At 38.1% G+C, this 16,501-nt stretch overlaps 1 protein-coding gene across 2 annotated transcripts in view; it reads left to right on the plus strand.

The window, feature by feature from the left end:
- Window positions 1–16,501, plus strand: part of FRMPD4 (FERM and PDZ domain containing 4) — a 915,426-nt gene that overhangs the window by 61,758 nt on the left and 837,167 nt on the right. The gene's annotated exons all lie outside the window — the stretch shown is intronic.

Raw genomic sequence — 16,501 nt, forward strand, 5'->3', positions numbered from 1 at the left:
CCAAAGACTGAAGTTTTTGTTATCCCTGGATGCACTTAATCATTTGATAGTCATTAGATTATCCAGGTTAGTATATTATATTCTATATGAAGTCCTATTTTATTTTTAGAGTCAACATCATAAGGAACAATTATTATTATAATTTCAGCTTAGGTCTCCAGTGGAGGACACTTCCAAGTATAGAACTATGTAAATGTAGTTCCAAGATTCAATGGGGAGGGATAATTCTCATAGAGCCACAAATGATGCTAGTCCAGTTTGCTCAGCTAAGTCCTACTCATGCTGTTAGCTTCATGAGAATAAGATCTAACATTTCTCGTCTGTCTTCCAATAGAGCAATTGAGGTTTCCCAGACTGGGAGTCTCCATGCTCCTCCATCTGTATGCGTCATGGCTGATTTGAAGGAGCTATAATCGTAAGACTCAAGTAAAGAGAGAGGTTTGCTTTTGTAAAGTTTTATAACTCTTCAAAATTAAAGTGACTTGAGATTGTTTTTGTTGTTTTGCTGTTGATTAAGGAGCAGCTAGTTCCTTTGCTCAGTAAAGCAGGTACAGGGAATCATTATGACTGTGTTTTCTGAAACCAGTTTGATCTCATATGCACCCTAGAGCCTTCACTTACTGGCTATATAACTTTGGGTAATTTTGTCATCTTCATTAAACCTCGATTCCCACATCTCTAAAATGACAGTAATACTTACTTCATTGGGTTGTGGGAATAAGTGAGTTACTATAGGAATTTCTCCTAACACAGTGCCTGGCACATCCAATTATCTAGTTGTTGATGGCGAGTGATTCTTATGGTTAGTACTATTAGCAGTGAGAATAGAGACTTTCAAAAGCTCTTGTTTGCATGTCTTCAATTTCAGTTTGTTGAGTGAAAATTATATACTATATTCCTATATATCCTAATAGAAAGAATGATTCATTTAGGACTTGAGAAAAAGGAGTGAGTACAGCAAGATGAAAGAGAATTTAATACTTCCATCCTGTGTATTTTTTCCCCTAACACAAAGCTTAGTAGAAAGTATAGTGAAAATTGAATTTATTTATTTAGAGACAGAGTCTCACTCCATTACTCAGGCTGGAAGTGTTGCAATTGGTTCACTGTAACCTCTGCCTCCCAGTTTCAAGTGATTCTTGTGCTTCAGCCTCCCAAGTAGGGTGGAATTGCAGGAGCACACCACCACAGCTGGCTAATCTTTATATTTTTAGTAGAGACAGCATTTCACCATGTTGGCCAGGCTGGTCTTGAACTCCTGACCTCAAGGGATCTGCCCATCTTGGCCTCCCAAAGTGCTGGGATTACAGGCATCATCCACTGTGCCTGGCCTTGAATTTATTATTAGTGGGTTTATTAAATGAGACAAAACAATGAGATGAGTGTATTTCAGTTCAGCAAATATTTGCTGAGAAACTACCACACTGCAAAATGCTGGAGTAAAAAGATAAATACAAAGCTACGATGAGATACCATAGCACACCTATGAGAATGGCTAAAATAAAAATGCTGGCAATGCCAAATGCTGACAAAGATGTGGAACAACTGGAACTCTCATTCTTCACCAGTACAATCTACTGGCAAAATAGTACAATCACTTTGGAGATAGTTTGGCAGTTTCTCAGAAAACTAACGTACATTTGCCATAATGCCTATATAATCCCATCCCTGGGTCATTACTCTAGAAGAATAAAAATTTACATTCCCACAAAACCCTCTCATGAATGTTTACAACAAATCTATCAAAATTGCCCCAGACTGTAAACAACCCAAATACATTTCAGTGGTTGAATGGATAAGCAAACTATGTTAAATTCTGACAATGGAATACTACTCAGTAATAAAAAGAAACAAATTATTGATACATACAACAAATTGGATTTGCCAAAGGCATTGGCCAAGTGAAGCCAGTTTCAAAGGTTACATGCTGTTTAATTCCACTTATAAGACATTTTCAAAGACACAAAGCTATAGTGACAGAGAAAAGATCAGTGGGTGCTAAGGGTTAGGAGTTGGAGGAGGTTGTGTCAGCACCCTGACTGATGGAAATATTCTGTATCTTGATTTTAGTCATGATTGCACAAACATATACATGTGACAAAATTTATGGGACTGTGCATCCTCAAAAGTCCATTTTATTGTATGGTCATTTAAAACATGAAAAATAAGAATATAAGTTTCTTGCCCTTAAGGAGTTTATAGGTCCAGTAAGGGGAAAACACAAACATGAATAAGCATAATACAATGGAGTGAATGTAGTGATTAAGACTGAGGCATAGAAAGAACAGAGCTACCAACCAGCTTGACATGCCATGCTGCTATGTAATGAATGGGTTACAAAAGTACCCAGATGTTGCTGCACAAGGTTTGTGGATGCCAGAGACCCAGGCCAGTTGCTTGTGGCCATGCACAGACTTGTCTACCCTCAACCATTTTTTATGTGCACCAAGATATAAAAAAGTTTGAAAAGAGTCCTTGCATAGTGTATTGTGAGAGCATAGAAGAGGAACATATTGCCTGGCAGACTGGGAGAGGGGATGCCCAGGGAAAGACTTCATAGAGGAGACAACAGTTGCACTGGGAATTAAAGGGTAAAGAGGAGAAAACCAAGAGAGGGCTTCTCCAGGGTAGGGGAGGACATTTCTGTAAGTCATTCCTTGCCTGAGAAAGGTACAGAGGAGTGAAAGAGTGAGGTGTGAGTTGGGAACTCTAAGGCATTCAAGACTGTAATAGTATAAAGTGTAAGTGAGGCTGGCAAAGTGAGACTGTGAACAGATTTATAGAGGACCTTGTATAATAAAGGAGCATTTTGTTGTATGATATAGTTTGAGCATCCCTAATTTGAAAATCCAAAATTTGAAACTTTTTGAACACTGACAAGATGCCACAAGTGAAAAATTCCCCACCTGACCCCATGTGACAGATAGCAGTCAAAACATGGTTAAAATTTTGCTTCATGCACAAAATTATTTAAAATATCATGTAAAATCACTTCTAAGCTATGTGTATAATGTGTATATGAAACATAATTGAATTTCATGTTTAGACTTGAGTCCAATTCTTGAGATATCTCATTATGCATATGAAAATATTCCAAAATCTGAAAAATATCGGAAATCCAAAACACTTCTTGTTCCAAGAATTTTGGATAAGAAATATTCAACCTGCAGTAGATTATGAGCATATTTAGGGGCTCCCAGGAATGAGGCATCAGAGAGGGTGATTTTATCAAAAAGAGGAGGCTGGAAGGATGAAGTAATAGGAAAAGGTATAGGGTTTGGTCTTAACTGTCAAGTGCTAGAGAACTCTCTGACAACATACATGGCTTTAATAGAAGACTGTCTTTTGGGGAGGTCCCTTCATTCATTTATCCATCATTAATTCATTCAAACACTCTTTATTGAGCACCTGCTGTCTTCCAGACACTGCTCTAGGCCTTCAGGATCCAGCAGTGAATGGAACAAAAGCCCAGCTTTTACAGAGCTGATATTTTAGAGGCCAAATGAGCTGAGCTTTGGCAAATTTTTGAGTATAAGGGACTTCTGAGACATCCAGGTTAACAACACCTAATAAGTAGATGGTAGCTGTGAAGAGCAGTCTGGGCTGCAAATATAAATTGGGGATCATTGGCACAAAGACAGAAATTGAAAACTTAGATGTTGGTTAAATAATCTATTTCTTTCACCTTAGTTCTCAATGATTTGCCATTGGATCTGGTCCTTACATTGTGCAGAGACATGTATCTAGCTAATGCCGTAATCTCAGGGTGCTCATTTACCCATACTTGTTTTTTTAATGCCATTCTGGTAAACGGCTCTCTAATGTTTCTTGAGGAGATTGTCTGAAAATTATCAAATTTCTCTGTCATGTAAAGCATTATACTAAGCTCTAGGGGGGATGGAAAATAAATAGTAGATCTAGTCCCTGTTCTGAAAACATTTTGAATCTACAAGGAGAGATCACCCCTATACACTTTGTAAATGGTCCATGGTGCTTGAGAACAGCTATAAGCAAATTCTAGGCTGCTAAGGAGATTGAAATTCTAGCTGAAATTCTAGGCTGCTAAGGAGATTGAATCTTCCAGTACGTATGCACAGGCAGAGCTGTAAAGTAATTGTCAAGGACACTTCCATAGCACATATGTTTTGAAACTGGTTTCTGATGCCCTGAATCCACACTGGCTCGAGATGACATAGACCAAGTTATTGTGTCTGACTTGTGATAATTCAGATGGGAACATGGTTTTTGAGACAATTTTGATGCGGCTGTGTTGTTAAGAGTTCTTGCAACTCAGGTATCTATTGATGCCACTATATTAATGTGGCCCCAGAACAAAGCATCAAAATTCCAGCTGTTCTGATGACCAGGAAATAAACAAATGGATGTCCTTTCTTCATCCTAGGGCCTCATCTCCCCTATGATGGAGTTGGGTCAAGGTGGGATCAGGAGTTGGGATAGGTAGGGTATAAGCACCATCTGGCAGGCAAAGAACCCATGACAGGGATTCATGTGCTAACCTTGTTCTCTGCTCATAAAGGACCTTTTGCATTCTAAGCTGAGTGATTACTCATTCTTAGAGACATCATGAACACCTTGAATAAATGGTCTACATCTCATGTTAATTAGTTTTACCTTTAAAATTATGATATTTCTACTTGTTTATATTCAATGAATAATTACACTTACTCAAAAATATTTCCCTTTCCATTTGATAATTGAGGGGATAGACATCTCTGCTCTTTTGAAGGTGTTTTGGTTACATTCAGTTTTATTGATCAGTGTTATGTTGGATGTTCAGGGGAAGGATGAGGAGAAATTTATATGTCCTTATTTTCAGTGCCATACTGTACAGAGTCTTAAATTCCTAACTGTTCTTTTTATGTATGTGTGCATATGTGTATGCATGTGTATGTGTATATATATGAACAGGAATTTATATGTGTGTGTATATGTACACACACACACATATATATATATACACACACACATATACATACATATATAATGGATACTTAGGCTTCTTCCACCTCTTGGCTGTTATAAATGATGTTTCTATAAGTATGGCTGTACAGATATCTCTTTGAAACTAATTAACATGAGATATAGACCATTTATTCAAGGTGTTCATGACATCTCTAAGACTGAGCAATCACTCAGCTTAGAATGACTATATTGGAACTTACTTCTAACAGATTTAAAAAAGCTTTATTATCTTTTTATTATAAAATTAGTTCATTCTTATAAAAGTTTTAAAAATACTGACATGAATAAAGTAGAAAGTGAAATCTGCATAGTAGAGGAGAGAGTAAATATAGAATAAGGATCAGGAATGTCTATCGTGTGTATAACTTTGTAATAAAACACAGATTTCACGTTTTGGTTGGCCCTTTTGACAAAGATCCTGACTCACAATTGCTTAGTCATAATGTTCCTTGGCATCTAATGGGCCCATCAAAATGGATGCACCAAAACTGTTGTATCATTCCACTTGTAGGTATATTATCCAAAAGAATTGAAAGCAGGATATCAAAGAGATATCTGTACAGCCATACTTACAGCAACATTGTTTATAACAGCCAAGAAGTAGAGGAAACCCAGTGTCCATCAGTGGATGAATAGGTAAGTAAAATGTGATTCATACAATGGAATAACCCTCAGGATAGTATGCTAAGTGAAATAAGCCCATCACAAAAAGACAAAGTGCTATATGATTCTACTTACATGAGGTATCTAGAGTAGTCTGATGCATAGAGACAGAAGGTAAAATGGTGACTGGCAAGGGCTAAGGAGTAGAAGAATGGGGAGTTGTTTAGTGGGTATAGCATTTCAGTTAAAAAGCATTCTGGATATTGGTTGATAGATAAAAAGATAAAAAGCATTCTGGAGATTGTTTGATAAAAAGCATTCTGGAGATTGGTTGCATAATGTGAAAATGTTTAACACTACAACACTACTAAGCTGTACACTAAAAAATGGTGAAGATGGTACATTTTTTGTTATGTGTATTTTACCACAATTAACGTTTTTTAAATGTTAAAGAAAATAGCCATTGTGTTAACATGCCCTGCTTTGGTGTAAAACTAGGACTCTTTTCCTAGTGCCGTATAGACCTGAGGTGTTATTGTTGTTACACTCTTTGTCTTCCATTGTCTCTAGGACAGGGGGCTTCACTAATCTAAGAGATCCATGAACTCCTCCATACTTAATGCAGTTTTATATATGTTTAAGCATTTTCCTGGAGGAAAGCGTCCATTGCTTTTTTTCAGTTTCTCAGAGGCATGTGATCCCCTTGCCCAAAAAGGGAAGGTTTAGCAGCACAGACCCATAAGTCGTTTCTATTCAATTGACCTTATTAAATTAACTGTGCATGAAAGCTATTATTTCAAAGGTTAGAGTTGAATGTATACCCAAATAAAGCAAAATCTTATTAAGGCTCATTTATGCTATTGATTATCCATCTATACTTTTTGTGGCTCAGATATATACCATGGTGCCCCTGGGAGATGCCCAGAGTAGAGCATGCTTTATTCTGCAGGGCTGCACATGCCCCAAGGAAGCATATTTGTTAGTTTCTCAGCTTTTCCTACAAAAATCAAGAAGGTGCAACAAATGGTAATTGATGATTCAAACTCTCTTAATTTTTACTACTTATTCATAATTTTCTCAATATGTGCCCCAAGTTTCTGAAGATTTTTATAGTGACAACTGAGAAGTCTTCTGTCTCATAAAGTGCATTTCTAGACGGAAACAGTGTGGATATATGTTGAAATTACAGAGAGGAGATCGATTTAGACAAACCATTTTTTTTTTCCTGATTACAAAGCACAAAGCCAGTGCTTTCAAAAGCAAACAGAGATGTCAGAAGGTCTTTCCCCAGGCAATTCAATATGTACCTGAAGGACCCTTCTCTGACAGTGACTGTGCTTTGCCCTTTCAAAACTCACTCTCAGGTAGAGATTGTTATCCAGTATTACAGATAATTGCTGACTGGATTTAACACAATTCTCCCTGGGGTCTGAAGCTAATGGGTTAGGAATTCTGTGTCTTTAATGTGTTTGCCCAGGAAGACCATCTCACCTTCTTAAAACAGAACTCAAACCCCTACCTAAAGTGAGGAAGGTGCTCACATACTCTACACACATAAAACCAGCTCCAATAATTGTGACTTTTATTTTTTGTTTTTTTTTTTTTACTTATTCTATTTCTCCATTTAATTATATTATTTTTTTAAAAATCTGATAATCACGTCTTAATACCAACCTCCCTTTCTGACTCAGAACTTTTGTGCTAATTGTTCTCTTTCTCTGGAATGCTCTCTCCCTCATGTCTCTGCTTAGATGTATTCTTCTCAGAGGGACTTTTTCTGATGACCTCACCTAAATACTGTTCCTGCCCACCACTCTTCTGACTCAGCTTTAGTTTTCTTCAGCATTCTCACAGTCATCTAGCATTCTTATGCATGTATTCATGTGTTTATTGTCTGTTTTTCCCCACCAAGGTATAAGTACTCAAAGAATATCCCTTTATTCTAATTTTAGGTTACTCTAACTTTTTTAATATTGGCCTTTTAACTTCATTCTTGAATGAATAGATGAAAGAATGTTCAATGAAGATATAACTGCAATGGATTGAGAAAAAGCCCTATATTTTCTTTTTTTCTCTTCTATCCAAGGCTATCCTTGAGAAAGCTTGTATGCATTGACATTCATCCTGTCGAGTTCTAATTAGATAAGTAAGCAACAACAAGGAAGGGGTCCTAGGTCAGGGAGACAATTGTTCTGAGACACAGCTAATCACAGACAACCCACTGGCATGACTCCCTGTTCCCATATACCTCTCTCCACATGTAGCCCCAGCAGCAGGACCTTATCTGCACACATCATCTGCACATAGCCCTTCTAGTATAAACCTATAAAACTTCCCTCCAGCTTCTGCCTTTTGGCAGAGAGCCCCTTCATTGCTGTGCTACCCATTGCACCCTTGCAAGGTGTTTGTACTTTCTTTAATAATCTGCCTTTCTGTGCCTACAACTATCTTGGTAAGTTCTTTTTCTGCCTGTGACACTGGCCCCAGTCAGTTACACATGGGACAGATTTATTTAATGACTTAATTGAATGCTAACTGTGTACCCAGGCCGACCTATATGCTGGTAGGAAGGTGGTATTATACCATTATTAAACTAGTCTTTTGTCTTTCTGAGAATATTTGAACATTCAGCCATGATTTTTGGTTGGAACTTCCATTTAAAATGGGTGTTATTCTGAGGTCTCACATTACCAGTATATCTGAATTGTGTTCTTCTCTCTTGAGTTTTCATAAAAAGAGGTAGCAAAATGATAACATAGATAAATGGAGTTTTGAGAAGTTGCCTACAAAATGAATTTTCTGTTCTAAAAAATGGGTTTATTTTCCAGTACATTTAAAACATTATATGTAAGGGCAGAATTTTTTTTACAGAAATATGCATACAGAATATTATAAAAACAAGTATAATTTTGTTCTTTCTTACATCTTATTCTTAACCATTCAACTCATTTTATTGGACTATTATTGGAAAATTTTAATTCTGAGGTTTCACATTATCAATAGAAATTACTTAGAAAATATTTTCCAAACAAAACCTATTATAACTAGGGTGTGGATGAGAGGGCTAAAGATGATCAGTATGTACAACAAATCCTTTACATTTATTTCCCAGATTCTACTTTTTGTACACTTTTCAAGTGTCCTATGTTGTCATTTTTGGCTTTACACTACATCTTCACAATTCTTACCTGACTCTGAAATTCTACTATTTATATTTCTATAGCATATATTTTACAATATTTTGTGTCCTTACAATTTACTAATTTAGTGAAATTATGTGTGCCATAACAAAAATAATTTTAAAAGGCCTATCTAAAATTATCTTCTGTATAAAGGACTTCTGAGACTTTCTAGAATGTATTTGTCAATAGGACTGTTTCATTTTTATATAGAAAATTTAAAGACCATGATTCAACCATTGTATACTTTTTTTTACCCCCTCATTTATCCAGGTTTAAATTATACAGGCATACCTTGGAGTTGGTTCCAGACCACTACAAGAATACAAATATTACAATAAAGTGAGTCACACAAATTTTTTGGTTGCCAGTATATACAAAATTTATGTTTATACTATAGTCTATTAAGTGTACAGGCGCATTATTTTTAAAAATCCAATATACATACCTTAATTTAAAAACAATTTATTGCTAAAAAAATGCTAACGTTATCTGACACAGAGATATGAAGTGAGCACATGTCGTTGGGAAAATGGTGCTGATACAGTTGCTCAATGCAGGGTTACCACAAGCCATTATTTGTAAACAAGACAAAACAAAGCAAAATCTCTCTACCTGCAAAGCACAACAAAGTGAAGAGCAATACAATAAGGTATGCCTGTACTTTTTTATTGAACTGTCCTCTAATTCTGGGATACAGTTACTGAGCACCTTCCAGGCATCCACAGAATTTTATTATTGATACTAAAATAATGTGAGTCTCAAATATATGTTTAGTGCACTGTTATAAATTGTTATGTGTTTGCTAATTGTTTTTTTGTAATATATACTGTAGCATTCCCAAATATAATGCAAGTTTCTTGGAATTACATCCCCAACTTCTCACATTCCCCACTAGCCCTAAACAAATAGGTGCTCCTTAACTTACAGTGGGCTACATCTTAATAGGCCCATCATAAACTGAAAATGCTGTTAAGTCAAATGTGCATTTTTTACTTATAATGGGCTTATGTGGACATAACCTCATTATAAATCCAGGAGCATACTGAATGTTGTAAGTTGAACCATGGTAAGTTGGAGACTGTCTGAATGATTGAATTTAATACAGAAGAGAGATCTTCAGTAAGAACTATGTAAATTTAAAAGTTCTCAGCATATATTCAGCCCTCCAGTTAATAAGCATATTTCTTTATAATTCTTCCAAGTGTTGTGGCTTTAAAAATTTCTATTATCTACTATGTAAGCGGAACATGTATATCAGGTATTAATTGCTGTATAACAAACTACCGTAAGACATAATGGCTTAAAACAACAAAAATTTATTATTTCTCAGAATTCTGTGGATGAGTTCAGCAGTGTGGTTCATTTGCTGAATGAAATTGCATTTGGGGTTTCCTGTGTAGCTATGTAAACCTGGGTAGTCAACTGTGGCTGGAGTATCCAAGAGAACTATGCTCACATGTCTGGCATCTCAGCTGCAGTGCCTAATAGAGCTGAGTGCTGGCTGGATAATTCTCTTTTCCTTTTCAGTCATCTAGCTGGAGCTTCCTTACATGGAAGCTGGATGGATGCCAAGAAGGCAAAAAAATAAAAAAAATAGAAAAGGAAAGCTGCCAAGCTTTCTAAAGCATAGGGCTGGAAATCACAAAGTTTTACTTCTGTCACACTCTCCTGATCCAAACAAGCAACAGGACAAGCCAGATTCAAGGAAAAGGGCTCTTTCTCTTCTTGGAAGGAGGGACAAAGTCATGTAGCAGAAGGGTTGGGGGAACTGCTGGCAGCCATTTTTTGCAGATAATCTATCACAACATGGTAGCAGGGAAGGAATGTATATGAAATTATCTAGGCAAACTTTTAAATTTTTGCATCTGAGAAAATCAAAGCTTAAAGAGTTTGTTCAAGGTGCCCACAGCTGGTTTTCCAGACTCTTGCTGTGCAAAGTGCTGTCCTTAGACCAGCACCATCCACACCTCTGAGAACTTATTGGACTCCACTCCGGACCTACTGAATCAGAATCTGCCTTTCCCAAGGTTCCCAAGACCTCTGAATGCACATTAAAGTGTGCTGAGACTTTATTGCTCTTTTCATCTCCACAACTGAGGTAGAAGACCTACCACTTACAAAAGAAGATTGTTTGGTAGTCAGGGACTTGACTCAGCATAGAAAAGGCTTTGTTTTACTTATTGCCTATTATGTTGTTTGTTTTTCAAAGCCCTGCCCTTGGCTCTTAACAGATATCAAATTTAATCCTCACAATTACCTTGAGGGGTAATTATTATAACTCCCATTTTACAAAAGAGGAGACTGATGTTCAACGACAGGTGGTTAAGTAATTTACCCATGTCACCCACACTTGCACATGGAGAACCTGAATTTAAACCTAGGGCTTTTTGACTCCAAATTGCATACTCTTAATTATGGTAGCATATCCACTGGCAACTGCCATATGGCAGTGGTGGAGTCTAAAGGTTTAAAGAAAGAGATTGTTAGAGGGGAGCCATGGCATGTGGCTGACTTGGTGAGCTGTCACTTCTCTCCTGACGCCTCCCACTCCCAAGTAGCCTGAAGTGAAGATGCTGGCATGGGTGTGTGACAGATGGTGCAGGCCTGCTCTGCTGTATGTGCACTGCTCTCTGTTCCTGGGTACACAGCTGCCTGACACAAACCTTGCCAGCTGGGCAGCTGTCTCTTGGGGTGTCTCCAAGGGCTGTTGCTGAGAGAGTGCAGTCCAGCATTCTCTCTGCTTCCTCTTTTAGACGTGTCTTCCTGCCTTCTCTCGGGTTCTTGGATCTCTGCCTGGGCTGGAGAGCACTGTTTGGGTTATGACTGGGAGCTAATGCCACACCTTGAGCTGCACATAACAGTTGGCCTCTGGATAAAGCTCATCCAAAAACAGGGAACCATGAGAAGGAGCAGGGAATGGCTCCTCCTGGACTCCCTCTTCTGGGAGAGCTCAGTGCCTGCCAGAGCTTTCTTGCAACAGCTGTGCGTGGGATGGAAAGGCAATTTCCTCCTTGCTGTTCCCTTTCCAGGAATGAGAGAGGAAGAAATGAAGAATGAGGGACAAGTGCAAGGGAAGGGCACTCCTCTTCCTAGACTCAGAAGCTGAGGGGAGAGGGGCCAAGAAAGCAAGCTGGAGAATCCTTCCACATTGGAGTAAAGAGAGCAATATTTACATTTGCTTTGCTCCAGTCAGCACTTTATGCCATTGCAGGATAGGTTAACAGTTGACATCTAACACTAGGTGTGCCGTATTGTGCTAGCTCAGGTAATTACCCTCCCTGGATTAAAATGTATGTGTTATCACATTCCTTGGATAAGTTACATGAGCTTACTCAGCCCCAGGGTTCTCATCTGGAAAAATGGAAGTAATGATTTTATCTCCTCATAGGGTTGCTATGAAGAATAAATGGGATAATACTTGTAAAGTGACTATATAGTCCAGTAACTGGCATTTAGTACATATTTAATAAATGTAATTTAGTAGTATCAAAATTTTTGTGAGGGTAGAAACTTTGTCTAGTTATTATATCCCCAACTCCAAGAACAGTTTCTGGCACCTAGTAATACTCAGTATTATTTGATGAATGAATGAATGATTTGATGAATGAATGAGTGAACAAATTCTCAAATATCCTAACAGTAATTTTTGCTTTCTGAGATGACTCAGTAGCTTATGTGTAGAGAGATTGGCACTTCTGTGTGTGTATGTGTGTATATGTGTGTATATATAAATATGTATATTTAGGAGGTATATAGTTTGTGTATATATGTATATACATATATGTGTGTGTACATATACATGTATATACATATATGTGTGTGTACATATGTATATACATATATGTGTACATATACATGTATATACATATGTGTGTGTACATATACATGTATGTACATATATGTGTGTACATATGTATATACATATATGTGTGTACATATACATGTATATGTGTATACATGTATATATGTATATGGGGATAGACAGACTTTTCAAATGCTGTTTAGTTGATCAGAAATTACACTGCATTTTTTTTTTTCCTGGACCAAACTTCCCTTCTTCCTCCCTCCCTTTCTTTCTTTTCTTTCTAAATTCTTATTTTGGCTCTGATGTCAAAATCTTACCTGAGGGCATATCTATAGGTGGCTTTCATGCTCACAGTAGAGCAGAAAAGAGTAAACTGGCTTGAAACCCAAGGTCCTTAACCAAGTGAAATGGTACAGCATTTCTGCTATAAAGATGATCTTTCAACAATTCAAACTAAGCACCAGGACAGGCATTCCATAGTCTTCTGAGGGTGAGTGGTCTGTGGAAGTGGAATACTTGATCTTGGCATGTTGGAGGCCTGGAGGTCTGAAAGCCACCAGCTCCTTTACTCCCACATATCTGGAAGGAAGACAAGATGAGCAGAAAGCCATAGAATCAGTACATCAAAGTCTGCGAGACAGGAAATGGAGTTAACTTGTTCAATAATTAAGTTCTGAGATCATGAAACTGAGGGAATCTTTCACAGTTCAAGAAAGGGCAAAGAATGAAAGTCTAATCTCCCATTTCCTAGGAGTCTGCTGCTTTTAGTCAGAGTCTGAGGGAGGCCAGCAAGGAACCTGGGCATACATTGCTCTCGTCCCTAGTGTATCCTGTGTTTCTTGAAGGAATGATTTTATAACAAGAATTGGGAACATAATCTATTCTCTCATAAGTGAAGCTTGAGATGGTCTTAACCCTGAGATTTGCTTCACAATCAGTAAGAGCTTTCTTGATGCACATATACCTGGATGTCAAAATTAGAAAGAAAAAAATTCATGGGGTGGGGTGCATCCCAGGTTTATTATTAAGTAACTTTGTTTATTTTAGAGTAATTTCTGATTTACAGAGCAGTTGCAAAGATAGCACAGATATTTCCTATGTAGCCCTCATTCTGTTTCCTCCATTGTTAACACCTTTGATTTCAATGGTACTTTGGTACGTTAGTATTCACTAAACTACAGTCTTTATTTAGATTTCATCAGTTTTTCTACTACTTCATCTTCTGTTTCAGGATCTCGTCCAGGATGCCACTTTGCATTTAGTTGTCATGTCTCCTCAGTCTTCCCTGTTCTGTGTCAGTTTTTCTGTTTTTCCTTGTTTTCCATGACCTTGATACTTTTTAGGAATAGTAGCCAAGAGTACATTTACTTTATAAAAATTTCAAGTAGATTTCAATTCAGAATAGCACTGCTGTTCAGAACTCCTTCCTGTAGAGACATTTGGACCTGCATTTTATTTTTGAAGATATGTTTTTTCCTGATTTCTTAAAGGTTTTAGGTTAAGATTTCTTACTGCATATCAAGTATCTCTGACATTTTGGTGACTAATAACCTATTTTTAAGTAGGAATGAAAATGAATCTTGGCTATAATGTAAGCCAGTATAAAGTTGAATTTGAGACCTGACCATATCAAAATGTAGTATATGAACAAACACTTTATATAAGAATCCTTGGGCCGGGCGCGGTGGCTCAAGCCTGTAATCCAGCACTTTGGGAGGCCGAGGCAGGTGGATCACGAGGTCAAGAGATCGAGACCATCCTGGTCAACATGGTGAAACCCCGTCTCCACTAAAAATACAAAAAATTAGCTGGGCATGGTGGCGCGTGCCTGTAATCCCAGCTACTCAGGAGGCTGAGGCAGGAGAATTGCCTGAACCCAGGAGGCGGAGGTTGCGGTGAGCCGAGATCGTGCCATTGCACTCCAGCCTGGGTAACAAGAGCGAAACTCCTTCTCAGAAAAAAAAAAAAAATCTTTGACTAACTAAAGTTTTACGGCTTTAATAAGGGCAATAATCACATGCATTGAATGCTAACTATGAATGAGGAACTGTCTTCAGTGAAGTAAATGTGGTAAGGTACTTAACTCTGTCATGGCCTTGCATGTATCAACTTGACTAGGTGCAATTACCATTCAAGGATTCCCTTCTTAGGAATTCTTTTTCCAGTTAGGGCAGGCTACAAGGGAGTCCCTAGAGAGTTAGAAGAGTAAGAAGAGGCAGTGACTATTTTGTAGCATATACATCTTGCACCAATATTTCAATCAAATACTAATCTATATGTTGTTGTGAAGCGATTTTGCAGGTGCAATTAAGATCCATAATTACTTGACTTGAAATTCATCAAAAAGGATATTATAGTGGATGGACATGGTCTAATCAGCTTAAAGACCTTCAAATGAGGCTTTAGGCTTCCCTGAGTTAAGAAATGCCTGTGGAAAAGCTAAAACTTCTGCTCTGAGGCTGCAGCCTGCTTGTGATCTTCCCTTCCTGACAACCTGCACTCTGGACATTGGACTTGATAAGCTGCCTTCACAATGACATAAGCCAATTGCTTGTAAAAAATCTATTTAATATATATTGTCTGGTTCCACTGCTCTAGCTGAACCCTGACTGATGAAAACTCTTTATCATATGAGATAGTTATTCCCATTTACATCTAGGGAAACTGAAGCACATAGAAATTAAATAACTTTCCCAAGGTCACATGATCAGTGACAGGTTGAATTCAAAACCATGTTGTTTAGTCCCCAAACCAGGCTCTTGACCATTTTATTATACTGGCTCTTGTATAGGCATTGGAATATACAAAGGAAAGAAGCCAGAAACAACCATTTTAAGAATGATTAATCCAGAGCAGTAGTTCTCAACCTTGGATGCACATTGGAATGTCAGGGAGAACTATAGAAACTCAGTGCCCAGGGTGAATCCCAATTATATCAGGTTCTCTGGGGCTGGGATCCAGATGTGTTTTCAAAGGTCTCCATCAGATTCCAATGCATAAACAAATTCAGTAATCACTGCTTTAGACTAGAGCAGAATGTTTCAAATTTTAATGTGTATAAGAAATCACCTGGAAATCCTGTAGGTTTTAACCCTGTAGGTCTGGGGTGAGGCAGATTCAGCATCTGTAAGAGGCTCTTTCCAGGTAATGTTAATGCTGACGGTCTGAGGACCACACGTGGCTAGCAAAGCTCTAGAGTGCGTTTCAAAGTGAAAGGTAATTTGGAGGAGGGGACAGACTGAAAAATAAGAATGTATCTTTGATTGTGAATAATAGGATATGGAGTGATCTACATGAAGCAGAAAGGGGAAGGCATTGGCGACAGACCAAGCAAGTGGAATCACCTGTCTGATGAGGGTCATCAGTAAAAGGTCTTAGAGCAGGCGTCCCCAAACTTTTTACACAGGGGGCCAGTTCACTGTCCCTCAGACTGTTGGAGGGCCGCTACACACTGTGTGCTCCTCTCACTGACCACCAATGAAAGAGGTGCCCCCCAATGGCCTCAGGGGGCTGCACGTGGCCCACGGGCCATAGTTTGGGGATGCCTGTCTTAGAGCCTCTTCCCAGAAATATATGCTCAAACGACCAGAAAATATCCCAGAATGGTTATTTTGAACAAGATTATTCTTCCACTTGCTTGTACAACAGATTATAGCAAAGCACAGTTTCTTAATAGTAGCACTATTGACTTTGGGACCAGGTGATTTTTTTTTTTTTCCCTGTGGGGCCGTTGGTTGCATTGCAGGATGTTTAGCAGCATCTCTGGCTTCCACATACTTTCTATGTGCCAGTAGCATGTTACAACTCCACCAAGTTGTAACAACAAAAATGTTTCTAGACATGGGAAAATATGCCCTGAGGGACAAAAATCACCTGCAGTTAAAAACCACTGTGATAGACTGAAAGTTAACACAGGGCTGGTGCACTA

Source organism: Saimiri boliviensis, chromosome X, assembly GCF_048565385.1.
Source record: "Saimiri boliviensis isolate mSaiBol1 chromosome X, mSaiBol1.pri, whole genome shotgun sequence".
Taxonomy (NCBI): Eukaryota; Metazoa; Chordata; class Mammalia; order Primates; family Cebidae; genus Saimiri; species Saimiri boliviensis.